Below are 17843 nucleotides of genomic sequence, written 5' to 3'. Positions count from 1 at the left end.
TTGATGCAGGAATATTATTATAATTGCACAGTTAATTGTGGTCTATAGTTTACATTAAGGTTCATAGCTTGTGTTGTATAGTGGTATTTTTACATTTTTATTCTAGTAACATACATACATCCTAAAATTTCATCTTATAGTCACATTCAAATACATGATTCAGTGGTGTAAATTACGTTCTCAGTGTTGTGCTGCCATCCCCACCATCCGTTACCAAGCCCAACATTAATTCTAATAGCTGAATCGTGTGTATTTGTAGAAAGGTGCTTTAATATGTTTGCCGAGTACCCTACCTGTTGGACATTTATGTTATAATATTTTCTGTAAAACATAAGTCATTCCTTCACAAGTAGAATCGTCTGAGTCAAAAGGAACGCACATTAGGAATTTATTTTGAGGCTCCCTCTGGCCTCTTCTGCAGGAAGGTGGCGTTCATACTTGGTTTATGAGAAGGACTTTCAGGCTCAGTGAGGCTGGGAGGTACAGACTCTTGATCTTTTCTATTCTTCTTCTCGCTTCCTCCGTCTCAGGACTCCAGCTTCTCTAAAGGGTCCGACAAAGGGGGACAAAGCTCAGAGTCCTGACCGCCTCATTCCTGAAATGCCCCTTCTGCAAGCCAAGGTTTCTCACTGTGCTGCAACAATATGGACAGCTTTTTATCTCCCTAACACACCTCACCCTTTTCAAATTTCCTACCTCTGCTGTTGGCATTCCTTCCCCCTTCCCCATTCTCCCAGCTGAAAGTAAGTTCTGCCCCCACCCCCACCCCCCAGACATGCCTCCCCAGCAGAACCTTGCCCTGTCTCAGGCAGTTGGATTGCACTCGTCTGCTTCTACACTCCCGCTTGCCACTCACCTCATGCTCTTGCTATGCAGTACAGTGCCTCTTTCTCCTACCGGGATGTAGAAGGTGTGAAATTAGGACTGCTGTCTTAGAGTCTGATTTGTTTGCGTAATGCTAGGAATCCTTGCACAGTAAGCAATGAATGTTTTTCTATTTAGTGGAATTGATTGATGGTTGGAGGTAGGTATGAGCCAAACATAGAATGGGGCTATATTTTTAGATCTTTTTTTTTTTTTTATTCCAACGAACCCTTACCTGGGGCTGCACTTTATAAAACAATGTAAACTTCAGCTCTGGTCGAAAGCTTGGATCCTTGCCCTACAGTCTGCTCCTCACCCTCCCAGGCACATATACACAGAATCCTGAGACCCCTTCCTAGACTTGAATCAGAAGACCTAGGGGCTTTGAATCTTCGCTCTCCTACTGGATGACCCTGGGCAAGTGTCATCTGTAGATCTGATTTGTTAATTCCTGTGGTGTACCGAAGATACTAGAACGTTGCCTGGTTTGCAGCAAGCACTCAAAAAATGTTACCTTATTAATTTCCCTCTCATTCAGCGTCTTCCTCCTTCGCTTTTGCTCTTTACTATTCTCTTTGCCTGGCTAACAGGTCCCAGTCCAGATTTCTAAATGGGATGTGCCCACCCAGTTTAGGGGCTACTGCTGCCCAACTGCCTCTCCCTGCCTCTGCTCTGCAGAGAATTCCAACCCCCCGGGACACCGTCATGACCCAGGGGCCAGAGTGCCAGGTAGAGTCATGCAGGTTTCCAGCGCCCCTTGGCATGCATCTCTGATTCTTAATGTTTTTCTTTTAAAGGTTAAAGTGTCCTTCTGACTTCTCAGAGATCAAGGCTGCCTTTGGGATGCATGCGTACCAACCCCTACTTCTATGGGGAGGCAGCTGAGAGGCAGGGACAGTGGCTTGTGCTGCTGGTGGTTTGGTGCTGTGGTTAAAGTTGTGAGCTTAGGGATGAGAGAACCTGGGTTCAAATCCTGACTGCCCCTCTTAGATCTGTGTCTTTGGGCACGTCACCCAACCACTCCATGCCTCCACTTCTTCATCTGTAAGGTGAGAATTATAGTTCTAATGGTACCAACCTCACAAGGTTCTTGTGAGAATAAAACATTTTTCATATGGAAAATGTTTAACCAAATTAACATTATTACAAAATTTAATTGTATTTAAGACATACTCATATAGATTCCTTTTCAAACTAAAAGAGAATCATAACCCCTTCAAGGAGCACATGAGAACTAATGTCACTAAGTCTAGCCTTCTTTGTGGAGTGTTTGCTATGTGCCAGGCACTGAGCTGAATGCTTTCATTTAATTTAATCTCTACAGCAACCTGGAAGATAAATAATAGTATTACAGCTTTACAAGTGAGGGAGCTGGAGCCCAGGGAAATAAAGTGACTTCCCAAGTCACAGAGCTGATGAGAGGCAAAGCTAGGCTGTAGACTTGACCCCAAAGTTTATGTTCTTATCTGCTTTGCAATGTCTGCTAAGGATGAACACCAGGTAATCTGACAAGTTAAGACAAGTAAAAGGGCTGCCAACCTGGGGAAGAAAACTAACCAGTGGAACTAAGGGATGGAGCAGGTGCCCTCAGATGGTGAAGAGGCACTGAAGACATGTAGACATGTGCTTGGAATAGTGCCTGGCACCCAACCAGCTTTAACTGTCATGATCAGCAAATATTTATAAAGAACTTAAAGAATTATATAGTGTGATAAAATACATGAATAATTACCCAATACAATAACTAACTATACTGTATTATTCAAGTATATTTAGTGTAATAGAAGTAACTATATTGCATTCGATTAATAATTGTATAGTTGGCTTGATCAAAAAGATACTCAAACTCACTAGTAATAAAAGTGGGAATAAAAACAATAAAATATTCATTCTTTTGGCCTTTCATTTTAGTCCAGGCTAAAAATGCTGTAAAGTGCTAACACTGGTGAGGCTATGGGGAAACAGGTACTGTTTTGCACTGTGGCTGGGAGTAAATAAAACTGACATTAAATGTTATACCCTTTTGAACTGGCATACGGCTTTTCAGAATTTGTCCTAAAGAGATGTTCAGTTGTCTAATCTGTTACTTTGAGGTGTTTCCTTGTAGCTTTGCTTGTGATTATAAGAAATGTGAAACATCTTAATGGTCCATTAATGGGGAAATGCTTAAATAAATTTTGACATTCTAAAATGATGCTGCCATTAAAAATTATAATATAAATTTATAATTTGTTACATAGGGAGATACCATGATATATCAAGTGGAAAAGAACTTGTTGCAAAATAGCATGCTATGGCATGATTCCTTATATGTTAAAAAATGTATCTGGGTGTGTACGTATGTGTTCACGCTCACATGAGCAGGTGTGTGTGCCCATAGAGACGTTCAGGACATATACATGCCCAAAATTTAACAGTGGGTAAGTTTTAGATTATGAACTTCATTCTGGAAACATTTCTATAACAATTTGAATTTTTACAATAATTCATTCATAGTAAAGACAAAGGAGCCTAATGTTTGCAAAGCTCCGTGAGATAAACAATGATGCACAGTGGGAAACTGGGTGACGAGTGTTATTCCCCTCCATGGGGGGAGGGGCACATAGAGGTGACATCTGAACTTGGCCTTGAACGATGAGGAGCAGCAAGACGTAAGAAAAAGCATCTGGATTGATAAATCCAACTATGCACATGCTGCTTATAGCAGGAACTTACAAGTGAGAGGGTTCCCTCCAAAAAAATTGCCCCTCTGAAAAGAGGAAGTTGCCTTCTAGTCCTAAAGCCCTTTAAGTTCCCTCATCTTATGGGATTCTCTTTCCATTGTTTTATTTGGGGAAATCACATTAGCCTGAAATGACCTAAATCAAGTTCGTTTGGGATGCTCATAGAGGATCAGATCAAATCCTAAACTTGATTTAGGAATTATACCTTTGGACATGACCTCACAACTGCAAATGAAAGATCGTGTTGTAAACATGCCTTTTAGAAATCACATTAAAAAGACAATAAGGTCGATGGTGGCGCTGTGAAGTTCATGAATATACAAACACGTACAATTGAAAGAAGCCACAGTCCTAATGTTATGTGAAAATAGTACTTGTAGCTAAGGATTAAATGTTAGTGTTGGCTCATATGCAGATCCAAAAGCACTGTATTTCACGTAACCAAAATGGAAATGAAGGTGTAGTTCCCCGGAAAACTGACTCCACAAAAACCCAAGGCTCTCTTGATGACAATGACTGATGTTAGAATAAAATTATTTCATGAAATGGAAGAAGCCTTACTTCCAAACCAATGTATTATTTTGTATACCACGGAATTTTATATGTATATGTATAAGTAAATTAAATATTCTAAGTAGATATTGGGCTGTTTTGTCTGTATCTCTATAAGTTTTCTTTTCCTAATTTTCTCTTTGGAATAATGGGGGACTGACTTTTGAGGGTTGCCTTATTTTCAGGGTTGCATTATGATATTTCTTGTCTACCATACATGTATGTCTTTTACATGTATGTTATATTCAACTTGTAATACTTTAATAATTACTATTAACAACAGTTACCAACTTTCCACTTATGATGAACTGTAGTATGTATTTCTTATAGCTTTATTTCTCATGGTAGCCCTGCAGCGCAGGTATACTATTGCCATTTTACAGATGAGAAAATCAAGACTTGAAGTTGGACAACTAGTAAGTGGTGGAACCAGGAATTGAACTCAGCTTAGTCTGGAGCCAGCTTTTTCACCTGTTCTGCCATTCAGTGCCTCCCCATATCTGTGCACTGTTGGATACTGCCTTATGAAAATTCTCTCAGAAGCCACAGGGTCTGCTCAGTTTTATTGGAAGAGTTGGTGTTACAATTACACTCTTTCATCCCATAACTTTATGTCCAGTTGTGAACCAGAGTACAAGTAGGTAAGCTTTTATGTTTGTATGGCTCATGGGAAATCCAGTGGCTAAAACTTAAGATTGTGATTCTTTCCTTTGTTCATTTAATATTTATTAGACACTGGCAGTAGGTAGATACTGCTGAGAAAATATAAAGAGACAGAACTCTGGCCCTCATCCATTCCTGTTGCTAGTCTGAGATGTGCATAATCAAATTAAAATTTAAAATGGGAAACCCACATTGAGAATAAATTTGGCTTGGAAAGCATGGCAGAACTTTGGATTTTTAATTAGTTTCAGAAAAATAAACCCACCCCATTCTCAATGCTTTATAGCTTCCTCTGTCTTGATAGGGTTTCTTTGAAGAATAGAAGATTTGGGGAGGAAATCGTGTTCTCTCTCAGGATTCTGAAAGAGCCAGCCAACGTTTACTAGTTATAAAATGAAATGGAGGGACAGCAGTTATTTACTGAGCCCCTGAACAGCTCTGTGCTGGGAGCTTTATAAAAATTATCTCCTTTCATTTAATTCTTGCATCAAGCTGATATCTAGGTGCCATTATCTCCATCTTATAGATGAAGAAACTGAGGTTTAATCAGGTGAAACAGAGTCAGTGCGTTTGTTCAACAGTAGTTTCCTGAGCATCCTGTGTTCAGGCACCAAGTGTGCAGTAGTTGATGGAGCAGCCTGCCCTTACCGAAACCGCAAACACAGACCATTGCCAGAACAGCGCCAGGAAACCAGATATGCCCATTTCCAAACTCTTAGCAGACATGAGGGAGAAATGTTGTTCAGGTAAAGGTAAAGAGGACCAGTCCCAGCGGAGACCCAGAGATGATAAGAAGGTGTCAGACTAGCCAGAATGGTGTTAACTTGCTCGTGATCTCTGCCAACGCCAGGGAGCTACAATCAAGCATGGCCATAACGTTATCAGTGGGGTCCAAAATACTCAACCTATGAAAGGTGGGGCCACATTATTGCTTATTGAGATGTTAATGGAAAGGCTGGAATGAGTTTACTGCTGAGGTCAGGAGTTAATCACTGATTGCATTTTATCCAAATGAGCGTTATAGGGTTTGGGACCACAGGGTCTCACTATAATAGATCTAAAAATCATGAGCAGTACTTAGGGAAATACAACCCAGTAAAACATTCTGTTCCTAGCAGTTTATTATTGTTATTATTATATTTCCTAAATCTTGTTTTTTTTCTTAATTTTCTTACGGCTCTAGCCCAGGGTTTCTTAACATCTGGACCATTGATGTTTTGCACTGGGTAATTCTTTACTATGGGGGGTGCAGGCTACCCTGTGCATTGTGGGATATTCAGCAGCAACCCTGGTCTCTACCCACTTGATGCCAATAGCACATCCCCCAGCTGTGACAACCAAATGTCTTCCAGACATTTCTAATGTTCCCTGAGGGTCAGTTGCCCCTGAGGTATGGGAAGTTGAGAACTACTGCTGTAATGGAATGGTATTTGCACGATCAGAAAGTCAGTCCATTGGCACACATTTTTCAGGTATGCACTGTGCACAAGGCAATGGCCTAGAAAGCAGGAGGCCCACGGTGAGTGGAGTCATATTGGGGAGATAGGATATGTGATTGAGGGCCCAGGAAGAAACAGGAAATCAGACATGTTATCACAGGTGGAAGGCGGTACCTGCTAAAGGAAATTTCTGTGGTACCAGGGAGAAGGTGAGGGTGGCTGGGTCTTGAAGGACGGAGGGGTGGGGATGAAGAAAGGGGAGAAATTAGAGTTTGTTAGACCAATCAATTTCTTTTTATTGTAGCTTGCTCCTAGTCAAGCCCTGAGCTCCCATTTAATCCTCCCCAACCACAGCCCTTTGAGGTCTGTATTATCACTTTGATACCACATCCATCTCTGTTCCAGTCCTGGCTCTGTATTTCCTAGCTGTGCAACTCAAAGCCACTTTAATCAACTCTGAGCTTCAATTTTCCCTACTTTTAGAATGGGGACTAATTCCCACCTCTAAGAATTGCTGCAAGTATTACTTGAAATTGTACAGGTCAAGCAATTAGCTCAAATAGTCCTTCAATTACATTTTAATAATTAAGTTCTCAATAAATGGCACTGAAATGAATTTTAAACCATTTTTTTGGATAACAAAATTGAAACAGAGAGATTAACTCACTTGCTAAAGGTCACACCGTATGTGGCAGAGCAGGGATGCCAGTCAAGGTCCGACTGAAATACTGGTTCATCCTCCATAAGAGCAAGGAGTGCAAGCAGGACTCCCGTGGCCTGTTTGGGTCCCAGGAGTGTTGTGTGTGGAGCAGAAGTAGAGAGTCTTGAAAGGCTACACAGAGGGATCTGAGACTCTCGGAGCTCCCTCAAGTCCTAGGAGCTTCTCGTCAGAAGTTGGGTCCCCTGGGACTTCTCATCCTCCTGGAACCAAGGCCTCTCCCTCAGCACCTGGAGTCAGATCTTTGTTCCAGCTCTGTGCCTCCAGTGCAGCTGCTGCTCCCCTGGTCTTCTCTGCATCCCTTTGAGTGTTTTCTTATTCCTGCTTCTGGGTCCCGCGGGTTGCCGTTCTTTCTTCAGTGTTCTGGTCACAGTCTAGAGGAAGACTTGGAGTCTGATTGGACATTGGATTACTGTGTCGTTATTGGGCAGTGTTGTTGTGCCGGCCACGTCATAGGTCGTGGGCAGCCTGTGGTTGGATGCCTTGGGGTCAGGTGACCAACTGTGGTGCAGTTGGTGGGTCCGACTTCCTTGTGCACCCGTCTCGAGCTGCTTCCCCTGGTGTGGGGTGGGAAGATGGTTGGTAACTTAGTTGATTATCCGGAATGGCAACCTGAGGAATCCAAATTCTAATTCTGTGGACAGTGAGCAGTGTCTCTGGGGGTTTATGAAGGAGTAAAGCTGACTCTCTGAGGGCTCCATGTTGGGGGGCAAGAGTCCTTTGGTAATGCGCCCAGTCTGGGTTCAAGCCCCAGCTTGAACTTGTTTAGCCAGTGACTTCAGGTGAGATATTTAACTTTCAAAACCTCTGTTTAGAGGCTGATGATAATAGTATTTACATCTCTAGAGGGCAGGGACTTCGTCTTTTTTGCTGCTGGATCTCCAGCTCCTAGAATAGTGCCTGGCATACAGTAGGTGTTCAGGACATGCTTATTGAATAAGAATAGCTGCATTTACTGCGCACTAACAATATCCCAAGTACTGTTCTAAGCATGTCACATGCTCCAATCATTAATAGTCACAACAGTAGTATAAGGTAGATACTATCACAACTCCCATTTTACAATGAGAGGTTGTCATGTCATGGGGACACCTACAAATAATCCAAGCAGCCTGGTTCCAGAGCCCAAGCTCTTAACTGCTGTGCTGCATTCCTTTTGAGTAAGTGATCAATTGCCTTACACTATGAAAAAAGTAAACCCTTAATGGAAGTTAGCTACTTACAAAAAATCCTTCCATTAAAAGGTAGGTCCTGAAAACAATGAGAAGGAGAGGTTAGTACCTCAATACTAGGTACTACACTAATATTTATTAGCTGGACAGTCTCTCTGTCCCTCTTTGGAAGGTTTATATAGTGGACATAGAGTTTACAGTGTTCTGTAACATAATAAATAATGTAACACACACACACAAACACACACACTCAGTTCTCAAAATGAGTCAAAGAGGTATTTATTATTCTCTCCCTTGACAGGAGAAAAACTGAGGTACCTGGCCCAAAGTCACGCTCTTAGTAAGTGGTGGAGCTGGGATTTGAACCCAGGTGGTCTGGCCCTGCACCATCAGGCTGCATTGTCTCAGGAGACTCCCCTATATGGACTGATCACGGTGATGCAATCTAACAGTTGTGTACACAACATAAACACTTTCAGTGCCTTTTTTCCCACCAAAACAAAGTTGAAAATATTTTATATTCCAGTCATCGTGTGATTCAGTCATAGCATAACACCACACCACACACACAAACACATACACACACACACACACACACACACACACACACCCTCTGTGGTATGCATATATTGTGCATAATCTCTGCTTCCTTTTGCATGCATGCTTGAAGAACAATTGCTTTTCTTTACACTACTTTCTGGCCTTTTAGTATGCATTCGCTTGTATCATCTCAAATATACTGTGAGCTCCTTAAAAGCCAGTTTCTCATCCAGTTACTTCTTACCATGATCATGTCCCTGGCAGTTTTTATATGCCATATGTACCTATTTAAACACAACTCATACTTTTTTATTCATTTATGACATTTACAGTTAGTGGAAATACACTGAACATCTTCTGTGCTCAAGACAAAGTGGAGGATTACAGAGCTAGATGAGGCATGAGTCTTGCACCCAAGAGCTTACAATCTGGCAGGGCCAGTCCACTATAAAAGTCCAAATATAATAATAGGCAGGATCAGATAAATGTTCAGTTAAGATATAAACTGTAATGTAAAATGCTATGAATGGCAGGATTAATTTTGTCTGGAGAGACGGCATGTTTTAGCTGGATGGAAAGGAACAGTGATGATTCTGATGGGAAGAAGTGCTTTTAGAAGGTGCTCAGAGATGAGGTTACAAAATTTTAATTGATACTAAATCGTTAAGAGGATGTGAATGTCAAGAAAGGAGTTTGAACTTTATTCTGCAGGCAGCGGGGAGCCATTGAAGAGTGACATGATCAGCTTGTATTTTAGGAAGATAATTAGCTCCAGTGTGAAGACTGGACTGGGGAGGAGAGGCTGGGTGCTCGAAGATCTTGGAAAGTGACTTCAGTAGCCCAGGTGAAGGATGATGAGGTCCTACCTGGGGCAGTAAACCAAACACAGATCATGGGGAACAAACTTCAGGCAATTTATAAATTTAGTCAGAGGCACAACACAAGCAGAAGTTTGAAAGTATCAAGGGATGTGGTTCTCAAAAATATGAAAGTAAGAGTAGGGCAAGGAAGATCTTGTCAGAGATGAGGATTGTGGATGGAAAAGTAGATTTGAATCAGATTGTGGTACTGAGGAGTTAGGCAATGGGGAAGACACAATCAGATTGTGCTTGGCTGTAGGGTGGAGGAGGAATGAGAGAGAGAGGAAACTGGAAGCTGTTTTGATAGCCCATAGGAGAGAAGGCAAAAGCTGGCATTTATTATGGTGCTCAGCATAGAAAGGACATAGAATTTGCTGAGCTCAGTTACTGGACACAGTGGATGAGTAAGAGGGACCATGGGGTGGGGGGGTTGGGGACAGGTAGCAGTTCTGCTGGGACAGTGGTGGGTCTTTGGCCCAACCCATACCTGGTTGGCAGATCAGTCTTGTGTCCCCAGCCTGCCTCCTTCCTCTTCAGGATGCTAAAGTCTCACAGTAAGTCACTGATAAGGCTGGTGGCAGGCCTGTCCCAAGTCAACTGCAGAGCTGGATTCCTGCCCACGAATGCACAACCTCAACAAAAGCGGTCTTACTAGACTGTCAGAGGAAAAGGTATTTCATTTGCATTTCACAATCAAATGTGCAGCTTCAGGAAGGCTAGATTTTAGTCTGTGGTTGACTCGGTAGCAAAATGAGGGCAGCCATTCAGGACTGGCCCCATCCTGCCCATCACTAGGTCACTGGTGGATAGGGGTGACCTTCACGAGAATGCTATTTGGAGAAAAAATTAAGTGGAGGGTGGGGAGGGAGAGATGTTGAAATCAGAAACCAAAAAAAAAAAAAAAAACTCAGGCACGACTCCAAGCCTGGCTGAGGAGCTGCCAGGAGGCCAGGTGCTGCTGCTGGAAGCCACACTTTTCACTTGGCATCCCCATCCGTCATGGCGCCCATTTCCTGTGGCTGGGCTGGGAGGGCCTGGTCTCCCCACTGGTGGATGCTACAGTGGTTTCATAGAAAGAGAGAAGGAGAAAGAGGGAGGGAGAGAGAGAGAACATCAGAAAGTCCCTTGGGGAAGCTGTTTCTGAGGACTTAAGGGAGGGGCCTCTATCTTTCTCCTGATCATTTACTTCCTGGTTTCTGAGAGCATCCTGAGGAAGAATGAAGATCTCTTGCCAGGTACTGCCCCTTCTTCACAGGGCAGGAACACTTAATTGTGAGGCTGAGGAAAACCTCCAGGCCAAGCCGAATCTCCTTGCTGAGTCTCTGGAGCCTCTTCAAGGACGCCCTGTAAATCCCGTTTTGAATGTGGAGCCATTGCCTGCTGGATTCAGAGCTCAGGGCTGGGCCTGCGTCCAGGTTGCTATTCCTTATGTATTTCCAACCTGCCATTGGTTCTCTTTTGTTTCTGTGAAGATTTTGAGGCAAAAATGTAGATCTGCCTCCTACCACCTCTCTCAGCATCTCAGGATGCTTCTTGAAAGAGGCTTCCCTCTTCATCTGAGAGTTGCACTCCAGGTAAAAAGACTTCCGTTAAATTACATCTCTCTGGAGCTCCTTCTTCAGGCTTGGAAACTAATTTTCACTTTTGTCTGATTTTTAACCCAAGTCAGTGTAGTGGATAGGGATGAACTAATGCTGGACCAGCCTGTTATTCTGCATTTGTTGAGCACCTACTGTATGATGAGCACTGCAGGGGTGAGAAACACGCACTGGTAAGAGACCGCCACTTAAGCAGTTTACAGAACAGCATGACTTGGCCTCTAGGGTCAGATGATTTGGGTTTGAATCATTACTTTTACTAGCTGCAAGGCCTCCAACAAGTTGTTAGCTTCTCCAGGCTTTGGTATCAACATTTATGAAATGGGGAGTAAACGTTGCCTACTTTCTAGGATTTTAGGATGGTCGAGTGAGATAGCCCATGTCATTAGGACTCATAGGTGGCAGCTAACCTGATGAAAGAGGTGAGCAGTAGGCATTGTGGGAACGGCAGAGACAAGTACCTAATTGAGCTTTGCTCAGAGGAGGGGGCATCAGACATAAATCATAAAGGATGAGTAGAAAAGACTCAGGCAATAGCGAGGTACCTGAAAGCTTCATGTTGGGAAAGGCTGTTGTTCAAAAGCCATCTTGGAAGCTTTGTCCAACGTCATTGTTATACTGATTGATCAGTCCTGAGACTGGCACAATTAAACATTCTTCAAAGGGTCTTGGAACTTGAGGTTTGCATTTTGGGGGCTGCAGCATTTTAAAACAATGAAAGGACTACACTGCCATAAAAGAAGCAACAAGCTCTGGGGTGGTATGCTCACTTGTAATTTGCATTAGATAAAATTACATCTCCTAAACATAAAAGGGAGTCTTTGTGATCTGCAGAGAGGAGTCCTTAACACACAAAGACAGGTCCCTCTTGGTTCCCTGACCCATTAAGTTTCAATTATGGTACCTGTGTTAAACATCTTCTAAGTGAAATAACTTGCCATAGCTTTGTGCTGTTAATGCTTGAAATAATAGCATTCCCTCAACCAGTTGCATAAATGTCAGCATTTATGATTTTAAATAATAGTACATAAAATCCAGAAGGAATCTCTGGAGTATTTTTGCTACCCTAACTTAGAATTCTACGTTATTTTCCCCTGTTTTTCTCCCCTAAGTAGCTGTTGCTCCCCGGTAGCTGGTAGGAGTAGGAATGGCCACATATAACAGAAAACCCCAAATATCAGGGACTTAAACAAGATTGCAGTTGTTTCAAAGAAAAGAAGCCCAGAGGTAGGCAGTCATGGCTGGTATTGGCAGGGACCCAGGCTTCTTCTGTCTTTCTCTTCTATCACATAGCCTCCACCCCGAAGTCACCATGATTTTAAAAAGTTGCTGGAGGATCAACTGTCATTGCAACAGGAAGAAGGACAGGGAAGGATGAATGGGCAAAATTTCCAGTAGAGTCAGTTTCCTTTTAAGAGTTTTCCTGGAAGCGCCACACAATACTTTTGTATATGTCACATTTTGCAGCATTTAATCTCAAGGCCTTGGTATCTGCAAGGCGGGTTGGGATATGTAGTCTTTTAGTTGACTGCATTGTCACCCAAAATAAAATTGGGGTTCTGTAATAAAGAAAGGAAGAATGGATATTGGGTGGCAAAGTCTTGGCCACAGTGTCTTCTTTGAGGTATTTTTTTTTAAAAGCAGTTTTATTGAGATATATTCAACATGCCATGCAATCTGTCCAAAGTGTGCACTCAGTGGCTCTTAGTATAATCACAGTGTTGTGTATTCATCAGCTCCATCAATTTTAGAACATTTTCATTACTCAAAAGAGAAACCCTATGCCCCTTAGCAGTCACCTCTCAATCCCTCTATCCTTCTCCAGCCCGGCATAACCACTCATTTAGTTCTGTCTTTATAAATTTACATTTACATTTTCTACAGATGGAATCGTACAATATGTAGTACTTTGTTTGTGGTTTCTTTCCCTTAGCATGATTTTTAAATTGTTTTCTCTAGAGGAGTTGTAGGTTTACATAAAAGTTATAAAAAACTGCAACACTTTGCATTGGTGTGTTGCCTTTGTTACAACTGATGAAAGAATATTAAAATATTACCAACTACCCCGATGAATCCCAGAGTGATTTGATCAGTGACTGGAAAAGTATTTGCAAGACCCCTTTGGGGAATGGTGAGAGCGGGGAGAAATTCAACTTCCCCAAGTTGAATTCTTGATATTCTCACAAGCAGTGTGGACAACCAAAGCTATAGGCTAAGCCCCCAGTCTTGGAGTTTGTTCATATGAAATTTAACCCCACAAATGATAGGTCAAGTCTACTTAAAATTTAGGCCTAAGAGTCACCCCCAAGAGAGCCTCTTTTTTTTTTTATTTATTAAAAAAAATTAACTAACAACATTTAGAAATCATTCCATTCTACATATGCAATCAGTGATTCTTAGTATCATCACATAGATGTATGATCATCATTTCTTAGTACATTTTCATCGATTTAGAAAAAGAAATAGCAAGAAAACAGAAAAAGAAATAAAATGATAATATAGAGAAAAAAATAAAAATAAAAAATACAAAAAATATATAAAAAAAACAAAAACAAAAAAACTATAGCTCAGATGCAGCTCCATTCAGTGTTTTAACATAATTACATTACAATTAGGTAGTATCGTGCTGTCCATTTTTGAGTTTTTGTATTCAGTCCTGTTGCACAGTCTGTATCCCTTCAGCTCCAATTACCCATTATCTTACCCTATTTCTAACTCCTGATGGTCTCTGTTACCAATGACATATTCCAAGTTTATTCTCTAATGTCGGTTCACATCAGTGGGACCATACAGTTTTTGTCCTTTAGTTTTTGGCTAGTCTCACTCAGCATAATGTTCTCTAGGTCCAGCCATGTTATTACATGCTTCATAAGTTTATTCTGTCTTAAAGCTGCATAATATTCCATCGTATGTATACACCACAGTTTGTTTAGCCACTCGTCTGTTGATGGACATTTTGGCTGTTTCCATCTCCTTGCAATTGTAAATAATGCTGCTATAAACATTGTGTGCAAATGTCTGTTTGTGTCTTTGCCCTTAAGTCCTCTGAGTAGATACCTAGCAATGGTATTGCTGGGTCATATGGCAATTCTATATTCAGCTTTTTGAGGAACCACCAAACTGCCTCCCACAGTGGTTGCACCATTTGACATTCCCACCAACAGTGGATAAGTGTGCCTCTTTCTCCACATCCTCTCCAGCACTTGTCATTTTTTGTTTTGTTGATTATGGCCATTCTGGTGGGTGTGAGATGATATCTCATTGTGGTTTTGATTTGCATTTCTCTAATGGCCAGGGACATTGAGCATCTCTTCATGTGCCTTTTGGCCATTTGTATTTCCTCTTCTGGTAGGTGTCTGTTCAAGTCTTTTTCCCATTTTGTAATTGGGTTGGCTGTCTTTTTGTTGTTGAGTTGAACAATCTCTTTATAAATTCTGGATACTAGACCTTTATCTGATATGTCATTTCCAAATATTGATTCCCATTGTGTAGGCTGTCTTTCTACTTTCTTGATGAAGTTCTTTGATGCCCACAAAAGTGTTTAATTTTGAGGAGCTCCCATTTATTTATTTCTTTCTTCAGTGCTCTTGCTTTAGGTTTAAGGTCCATAAAACTGCCTCCAATTGTAAGTTTCATAAGATATCTCCCTACATTTTCCTCTAACTGTTTTATGGTCTTAGACCTAATGTTTAGATCTTTGATCCATTTTGAGTTAACTTTTGTATAGGGTGTGAGATACGGGTCCTCTTTCATTCTTTTGCATATGGATATCCAGTTCTCTAGGCACCATTTATTGAAGAGACTGTTCTGTCCTAGGTGAGTTGGCTTGACTGCCTTATCAAAGATCAAATGTCCATAGATGAGAGGGTCTATATTTGAGCACTCTATTCGATTCCATTGGTCGATATAAAGAGAGCCTCTTTTGTTGCTCAGATGTGGCCTCTCTCTCCAGCCAACATGATGAGCAGTCTCACCACCCTCCCCGTCTCTGTGTGGGACATGACTCCCAAGGGTGTGGACCTTCCTAGCAGCATGGGACAGAAATCCTGGAATGAGCTGAGACTCAGCATCAAGGGACTGAGAAAAACCCTAGAATGAGTTCAGAATTAACATCAAGGGATTGAGAACCTTCTCGACCAAAGGGGGAAGAGTGAAATGAGACTAAGTGTCAATGGCTGAGAGATTCCAAACAGAGTCGAGAGGTTATCCTGGAGGTTATTCTTATGCATTAAGTAGATATCACCTTGTTGTTCAAGATGTAGTGGAGAGGCTGGAGGGAACTGCTTGAAAATGTAGAGCTGTGTTCCAGTAGCCATGTTTCTTGATGATGATTGAACAATGATACAACTTTCACAATGAGACTCTGTGAATGTGAAAATCTTGTGTCTGATGCTCCTTTTAGCTACTATATCAACAGAAGAGTAGAACATATGGAATAAAATTAAATAATAGAGGGGAACAAATGTTAAAATAAATTTAGTTTGAAATGCTAGTGGTAAATGAAAGCAAGGGGTAAGGGGTATGTATGGTATGTATAATTTTTTTTCTCTATTATCATTTTATTTCTTTTTCTGTTGTCTTTTTATTTCTGTTTCTAAATCGATGCAAATGTTCTAAGAAATGATGAATATGCAACTATGTGATGATATTAAGAATTACTGATTTATATGTAGAATGGAATGATATCTTAATGTTTTGTTTGGTAATTTGTTTTTAATTAATTAAAAAGTTAAAAAAAAAACAGGTTCATAGGAGATAAACCATATCAAAAAAATATATATTACCAACTATAGTCCATAGTTTGTGGTAAGTGCATTTTCCCCATATGCCACCCCATTATTAACACCTTGTAATAGTGATATATGTTTGCTATAATTCATGAAAGAACATTCTGATATATGTACTGTTCACCTGTCATCATCCACAGAAGGAGTCACAATGTTATACAGTCCCATGCTTTATTCTCTTTTCCTTCTAGTAACATACATGACCCAAAATTTCCCCTTTCAACCACATTCACACACACACACATTTCAGCGCTGTACATTATTCACAACCACATGCTACCATAGCTACTATCTTTTTCCAAACATTTAAATCAACCTAATTAGAAATTCTGCACAAATTAAGCATCAGCTCCTTATTCTTTATGGCTATTCTGTCTCCTGGTTACCTATATTCTAGTTTCTAGTGCTATGAGTTTGCTTATTGTAATTGGTTCACATCAATGAGATTGGTATTTGCACCACTAGCCTGTATTTTCACATGTACCTTGCTCAGGAGAATTTGGTGGTCTCTGTAGAGAAGTGATTCTTTCGTCCCCCCTCTCTGGTCCGGGCCCATTAGGCATCTCAAAGGGTGTCCACAGCCTGGAGGAAAATGCCAAGGCTTGGTTAAAAGGAACGCTAGATGGATGCCCAGCATTTCCCGTCTTGAATCCCAGCTCTGTGAGATCCAGTCACTGGGCTCCATTCCCTCAACTTTCCCCATTCAGCCCCCTGTTTGCTCTGATTTAAGCAGCTGCCTTGACTCTTCTGTTTGATGAACTCCCTGACTACTTCACTATCCCCAGCTCAGCTTTTCAAACTGCTGGACTTTAGAGCAGAGAGTTTCCATGGATGGCCCATTGGGTAAGTTCCAGGCGGTCCCCATAACCTGTGCACTTTTTCCCAAGGTTTTAGTCTCTGAGCAAAACCCAGCTTGATGGAGGTGCCCAGATATTCAGGTTGGTGGGGGAGGGCTCAGGTTATTAGAGCATCTGATTGTGACTGGGGTTTAGGATGAGGACAGGACAAAGCATCTTTGCTCAGAGAAGAAACTTAAGTAAGATAACAGGTTTTCTAAAACCTGGGGATCATATTTGTTAGAAAGAGTGGGAATAGCTCACAGCTTCATGGTTGGGTTAAAAATAATAATTTAAAATAACTCTTATTGTCTTTTTCCCTTTACAAAAGCACCACAGTTTTATTGTGGGAAATGAAAAAATTGCAGATTAGGAGAAAGGTTACAATTAGAAAGCACCATGATTTTATTACCCACTGATAACTGCTGTGAGCATTTTGCTGACTATCCTTCTAGACCGTACTTGGGACATTCACATACATACATACATTCTTAAATAAAATGGGCTTTATGCTATGCTCTTTTGATTTCATAAAAGAGCATGAACATATTTTACTGTCAATAAATATTAATCTACTTTAGATTGATGGTGTTCCATTGAACAGATACCATAATTTCACTAACCAATCTATTATTGTGCATAATACTGTGAATACGTCTCTGTGTACATCCGCATTTATTTATTGAGGGTAAGTTTGTTTCAGAAGTGGATGGCAGGTCTCAAAGACGCACACATGTTTAAGACTTTCGGTAAGGATGCCAAATGGCCCCCTCTCCCCTGAAAGTTTCTTGCCAGCAGTTTAGAGGACTGACTTTGGGGCTGATCAGCCGATACACAGGCCAACAGTCTTGACTTCACATCTCAGGGGAAGAGCTGACACCTTTGGAAGCTTCAGCACTTCTTTAACCTCAAATCACTCATTCCACCCAATCTGGTGGAGTGCCCAGACGTTTATTTATGGTAAAATAGTACAGCAATGAGAGGAAGGGAGGGAGAGCTCAGAGTGTGAACCCCCAAAGCACAGGATGGGAGAGGATTGCCCCCCTTCTCTCAGTTAGTTTGGGGGAATCAAAGTGGGTAAAATAAGCCCA

At 41.3% G+C, this 17843-nt stretch overlaps 1 long non-coding RNA gene across 2 annotated transcripts in view; it reads left to right on the top strand.

Annotated features, from left to right (window-relative positions):
- Window positions 1-7400: 7400 nt before the first annotated feature.
- The window catches only part of LOC143644827 (uncharacterized), a 75401-nt gene continuing 64958 nt past the window's right edge, over window positions 7401-17843 (top strand). The window contains exons 1-2 of one of the 2 annotated variants that reach the window (XR_013156889.1): window positions 7401-7741; window positions 9383-9515. This is a non-coding gene — a long non-coding RNA (uncharacterized LOC143644827). The remainder of the gene's footprint in view (window positions 7742-9382; window positions 9516-17843) is intronic. The other variant, XR_013156888.1, reaches the window with a different exon arrangement.

The sequence above is a fragment of the Tamandua tetradactyla genome, chromosome 8 (assembly GCF_023851605.1).
Source record: "Tamandua tetradactyla isolate mTamTet1 chromosome 8, mTamTet1.pri, whole genome shotgun sequence".
In the NCBI taxonomy this organism is placed as follows: Eukaryota; Metazoa; Chordata; class Mammalia; order Pilosa; family Myrmecophagidae; genus Tamandua; species Tamandua tetradactyla.
This window is presented reverse-complemented; position numbering and strand designations above follow the sequence as displayed.